This window comes from Limulus polyphemus, unplaced genomic scaffold, assembly GCF_000517525.1.
Source record: "Limulus polyphemus unplaced genomic scaffold, Limulus_polyphemus-2.1.2 Scaffold8822, whole genome shotgun sequence".
NCBI classification, from domain to species: domain Eukaryota; kingdom Metazoa; phylum Arthropoda; class Merostomata; order Xiphosura; family Limulidae; genus Limulus; species Limulus polyphemus.
Genome location: NW_013674432.1, coordinates 1 through 6,824, shown reverse-complemented (window position 1 = coordinate 6,824; position 6,824 = coordinate 1).

Here is a 6,824-nt window from a genome sequence, read left to right as displayed (position 1 = left end):
ATATGGCCATATATTCCCAACCACCTCCGATGTTTCCAGTGCCAGCAGTTTGGTCATTCGAATGCATCTCGTGGTTCTGTGACATGTGCTCAATGTGTTGGCAAGGAACACGACGCCTATGAGTGCGAACTGGACCTTCACTGCATTAATTGTAGTGGTTCCCACCCCTCTTACTTTAGATCTTGCCCTAAGTGGGTGGAGGAGAAAGAGGTACAGCGTTTGAAAACTGTTAACAACATTTCTTACCAAGAAGCTCGGAAGCTGTTGTTCCCTACTCCATCTCGGACATATGCTGCACTATGCCCCATGCACAGACCTTTCTGTGCCTCCATCTGAGTCTTTTTCACGTCATGTGAGGGGTCTACTACCCTCAATGGATAACAGAGTTGACCAGTCTATGTGTACTCCAATCTCTGTTCCAACCATTCCTTCCAGTGACTACTTGGGTCCACCTCCTATGGCACTGGCCTTCTTCTTTGGCCCTCAGTCACTGGATTCTACGTTTGATGACAGAGATCTGCTCAATCAACCAAGGGCAGGATCCATGGAGGTCGATAGACCTCCTTCTAGCAAAGAAGAAATGGCGTGGTCGTAAACCAAAGGGTTCTCCACCCAGTTTTCTTCCACCTACATAAAAATTGCCACTTTGATACAGTGGAACTGTCGAGGTTTTCGTTCTAATCTCGATGACATCAAGGCCTCGATCGATTCCTATCATCCCGTGTGTCTCTCCTTACAGGAAGCATTTCTGAAATTTGCCAATACAGTCACCTTTCGGCAGTTTTCTTTATACCAGAATGACAGGATGTGTGATGGACGGGTACAAGGAGGGGTGGCATTGCTGGTCGACCAGCAAGCGCCTTCCTTATGTGTGTTACTCGATACACCCTTTGAGGCTGTTGCCATCCGTGTTTCTTTGGGTCGTACCATCACTGTTTGTTCTCTTTACCTGTCTCCTGAAGAGATTTATGATCAATCGGACCTTGAAGCTCTCGTTGAATAGTTGCCATCTCCCTTGTTAATCCTGGGACACTTTAATGGACACAACCCTCTCTGGGGCGGTGCTGATATTGATGGGAGGGGTCGTTCCCTAGAGCAGATGCTCTCGGATCACAACCTTTCTTTTTTCAATACTGTAATTTATACTTATTTGTATGCACCTAGTCAGTCTTTCATTGCTATTGATCTCTCGATCTTCTCCTCTTCACTTTTTACCCGCTTTTCTTGGATGGTTGACAGTGACCTATGAGGCAGTGATCATTTTTCTATCATTTTGTGGGAAGTTAGCCATGGTCGATGCCACCTGACCCGAGTGCCATGGTGGAAGCCAGACCAGGCTGACTGGCCATCTTTCACCCCTCTCTCTCTTTGAACTTGATCCTGCGTTTGTCTGTCTGCCATCAATAGACGATTGTGTGGCAGCAGTGACTGACTGTTTCGTCCAGGCAGCTGCTCACTTTATTCCTAAGACCTCGACACGTTTACCATGGTACCCTCTTCTATGGTGGAGTCCTGCCTGCCAGGAGGCATTGAAGGCTCAAAAACTGGCATGGGATACCTTCCAATAGTATCTCTCTCTTTCTAACCGCATGGTTTATCAGTGGGTCCGTGCTCACGCTCTGCAGGTTCGATGTCAAAGCCATCTAGCACTTCTGTTTCTTACCCTGCTTTCTTGGTCATCAAGTCTCAGGCAGAGTGATCACCTCTTTTCTATCGGGCAAATCGTCTCTCTGGTGGAACTCAAACTTGCTCTTCATCATTTTGGCAGTACATTGATGGGACCTGGTGATGTTCATTATAAGATCCTGCATCATTTCTCTCCTGCCTCTCTTGCTATTCTTCTGGTTATTCTGGCAGGAGCATGTTTTTCCTGATGCTTGGCACCAGGCTATTGTCCTCCCTTTCTCCAAACCTGGGAAGGATCCCAAGATTCCTTCTAATTATCGTCCCGTTGCTTTGGCTAGTTCTCTTTTTAAGGTCTTAGAGAGGATGGTTAATGCTTGTCTTATTTGGTTCCTCGAATCAAACATGCTCCTCTCGCCCACCCAGTGTGGGTTCCGTCGACAGTGTTCCACCATAGACCATCTGATTCGACTTGAAACATCAATCAGGAAAGCTTTCCTCAAGAGAGAACACATTGTTTCCGTGTTCTTTTATCTCGAGAAGGCCCATGACACTACGTGGAGGTATGGCATTTTGCAGGGCCTCCACTTCTATGTTGTGTGGCCATTTACCCATTTTTATTCAGAACTTTTTACTGAACAGGCAATTCCAAATACGTGTGGGTTCGACTCTTTCCAGTTCTTATCCACAGGAACTTGGAGTCCCTCAGGACTTTGTCTTGAGTGTGACACGTTTTTCAGTTAGGACTCACAGAATTACTTAAATATTTACGTTTTTCAGTTAGGACTCAGAGAATTATCTAAATCTTTACGTTTTTCAGTTAGGACTCACAGAATTAATTAAATATTTACGTTTTTCAGTTAGGACTCAGAGAATTACTTAAATCTTTACGTTTTTCAGTTAGGACTCAGAGAATTACCTAAATCTTTATATTCCTAAAGTCACAACATATAAAAAAATACAACAATTTCAAGTGTACTGTACACCAGATTTGAAGACAAAGTTTACTAAAAACAAGGGACATGTTTCGCCAAGCTGGCAAGAAACTAGTGAAATTAGGGGTGTGAGGGTTGACCAGGAATTGACAGAGGCTTATTCATCGAATCTGGACTTTCCTTTAAGGCGTTAAAGAGTCCGTTATTGTGTACCATTCTGACTGCTACAGAAGGTTTATTGATATGAAACATACCAATGAAGCATTTAATTAAAAACATTCTGGTATAGCTGATGAAAACCCACCAACTTCTGACCATGTTGGGGTGTTTGGTACCACTGCTACTGTTATTGAGACATTTACAGTTATGCCAGAAAGAAAACTGTTTATGTCGGTATCTCAGATAAAAAGTATGTTTGTAATTAAGCACAAAGCTACACAATGGGCTATCTGTGCTCTGCCCACCACGGGTATCGAAACCCGGATTCTAGCGTTGTAAGTCCGCAGACATACCGCTGTGCCACTAGAGGGGGCTCTCAGATAAAAACTTATTAACCATAAAAATATATCACACGCAATCATTAGACTGTCAAAGTTCCTCTGAAGAATCCACAGTCGAGTGATATTTCTTGTGATTAATTATAGTAAATATACAGTTAACATTGAAACATTTTATTTGTTTGGAGGTGTTAAACGCTGATTAATGATTTTTGTTTTCTTAATTTCAGGATTTCTAAGAAAGGCAGCAGGATAAAAGAAAATGAAGTGATTTTGAGACATATTCACAATGTTGACTTCGTGGCAGCAAATGCTATTGTTTTAAGTGGTACACAGGATTTTTAATCAAAGTCAAAAGAACTAAAAGAGAGGAGAGGTAAGCATATATTGATTTGTTTAAGAGCCTTCATTTGACGTTACAATGTGCAACATTTTCTTAAGAATCATTTAAACAATGTATTTGGATGGATGTTCTTATAGAGTGTGCAAGAATAGTGGCGTCTACACTAAATGATATCAGTGTCATAGAGAGGAAGGTCATTGAAAGGCACAAGTTGTGTATGTATGTGAAAGTATAGATTTGTTACCCCTTATAACTGGAACTTGTCTCTTACACACTATTACATTTGTCACCCCTTATAACTGGAACTTATCTCTTACACACTATTACATTTGTCACCCCTTATAACTGGAACTTGTCTCTTACACACTATTACATTTGTCATCCTTATAACTGGAACTTGTCTCTTACACACTATTACCTTTGTCACCCCTTATAACTGGAACTTGTATCTTACACACTATTACCTTTGTCACCCCTTATAACTGGAACTTGTATCTTACACACTATTACCTTTGTCACCCCTTATAACTGGAACTTGTATCTTACACACTATTACATTTGTCATCCTTATAGCTGCACTTGTCTCTTACACACTATTACATTTGTCACCCCTTATAGCTGGAACTTGTCTCTTACACACTATTACCTTTGTTACCCCTTATAACTGGAACTTATCTCTTACACACTATTACCTTTGTCACCCCTTATAACTGGAACTTGTCTCTTACACACTATTACATTTGTCATCCTTATAGCCGCAACTTATCTCTTACACACTATTACATTTGTCATCCTTATAGCTGCACTTGTCTCTTACACACTATTACATTTGTCACCCCTTATAGCTGCAACTTATCTCTTACACACTAATACAGTATCTCATGAAGTCATTTTGATCCAATATGCAGAAGACCGAGGGCTAACAATAGAACAGCTTGAGATGCAGAAGACCGAGGGCTAACAATAGAACAGCTTGAGATACAGAAGACCGAGGGCTAACAATAGAACAGCTTGAGATACAGAAGACCGAGGGCTAACAATAGAACAGCTTGAGATACAGAAGATCGAGGGCTAACAATAGAACAGCTTAAGATACAGAAGACCGAGGGCTAACAATAGAACATCTTGAAATGCAGAAGACCGAGGGCTAACAATAGAACAGCTTGAGATACAGAAGACCGAGGGATAACATTAGAACAGCTTGAGATGCAGCAGACCGAGGGCTAACAATAGAACAGCTTGAGATACAGAAGATCGAGGGCTAACAATAGAACAGCTTGCACCTCGATTTCCAGCACGAAAATAATTTTCTGTACATATTTGTGTATTGGGCACCCGACCTAATGTGAACTTTGACGAAAGTGTTCAGGTAATATCTTTTACTTTATCAATACATGCCATAATTGATCGGAATATGGTTGTTCTATAAGAAACGCAGGTTAGGATATGTATAGAAACATGAATAGAAACCGTTGTAAAATTTTATTGTTATCAATAAAATTGACCTATTTTGCTTGTCATAGATATTATTGACGTAGGTTTTTCTCGAAACACCTATCTGAGGGATTCTGTTTGAAATTCCTTGAGAAACTATTGTTCTTTCATCATGTTTAACTAATTTCTCTTTCTTTTCTGTTTTACAACAGACGCATAAACGAGTAAAGTATCTTGTCAAATATTACAAACTGGAAACAACGTCTCTCCGTTTATGCATTTAACGCTGTTACCTAGCGTGGCATACCTGTTGACATACAAAATATATCTGGAGGCGTTTCTGTCAAGCTATGAGTGCAAAAAGTAGACAGGGAGGGGCGCTGTTCTCATTTCTATGAAGCAGTAATTCCTAAGTCATCGACCTTTAAATACTGTTGAACGTCATCAACCTCTTCCGAAACTTTTTTGTTCGGTGCTATTATAAACTTATGTATTGATTCAAAAGTAGTTATTAAATAATAAATGTTCTTTCTAATATAAGTAGGGAGTAAGGTAGAAACACAGTACTAGAATATTTTTATAATTTCATGTATACACCTTATGTAGACAACTGAAGTATTAATATCAAGACACACAATATGTGTCGTGTGGGGAAAACACACTATATGTTATTAACAGGAGTGATAGTTTACCGATTTTCCACCTTCTGTATCTCGGACTGTGGTAATCCAAACTATCATATATTTTCAGTGGATGTGCTCTACTGGACTCTCACTTCACATACCAACTTTCAAGGCAATCTATTAAGAAATACTTGAGATATAAAATCTACTAATTTGATTAAAGATTTCCCTATTTTTGTTTTCTTTGCACCAAAAGTACGGAAAATTTATTTGATAGAAAACATACTTAACTTTTATGGATTTTTTTTTTTCAAATTTGGTACACTGGTAGATCTTTACAACCCACATTTAAATGTGGTCAACATATGCAATCTTATTTCACAAAAAACCGCTCAGTTTTGACCAACGTTTTTGCACACGTCTATGCGAAAAGTCACGTGAGTTATCGGTTTAAACTTTTTACTACAGCTTCACCTAAGAGTTAAAATGGACCGTTTTCAGTTTTTTTGTCATTCAGATTAAAGATGGCTGATTTAGATTAGCAAACCTATTAGGTGAAAGGACGTGCAGATACATAAGTATTGGTTAGGCCAAGCAAACAAGATTAGCAGTTTCTTGCTCAAGTTTTCAAAAGGATCATAGGAGTGGACGATTATTATTGATTGTCAGATTTTAAGCACAAATTATCCTAAGTAAAGAGCGTTTAGCGTCACATGCTATTAGCTTAAGCAATTAACATAAATAATGATGCTTGATACGGCTGTTCCAAGTGTATGCGGGTGATGACAAGAAACTGTTGATCAGTATTTCATGGCGTTGTGATGTATTTATACAATCATAAAGTATAGTATGTAATGATAAACAGTAATTATGATGTATTTATACAATCATAAAGTATATTATGTAATGATAAACAGTAAATGTGATGTATTTATACAATCATAATGTATAGTATGTAATGATAAACAGTAAATGTGATGTATTTATACAATCATAAAGTATAGTTTGTAATGATAAACAGTAAATGTGATGTATTTATACAATCATAAAGTATAGTTTGTAATGATAAACAGTAATTATGATGTATTTATACAATCATAAAGTATATTATGTAATGATAAACAGTAAATGTAATGTATTTGTACAATAATAAGGTATAGTTTGTAATGATAAACAGTAAATGTGATGTATTTATACAGTCATAAAGTATAGTATGTAATGATAAACAGTAAATGTGATGTATTTATACAATCATAAAGTATAGTTTGTAATGATAAACAGTAAATGTGATGTATTTATACAATCATAAAGTATAGTTTGTAATGATAAACAGTAAATGTGGTGTATTTGTACAATCATAAAGTATAGT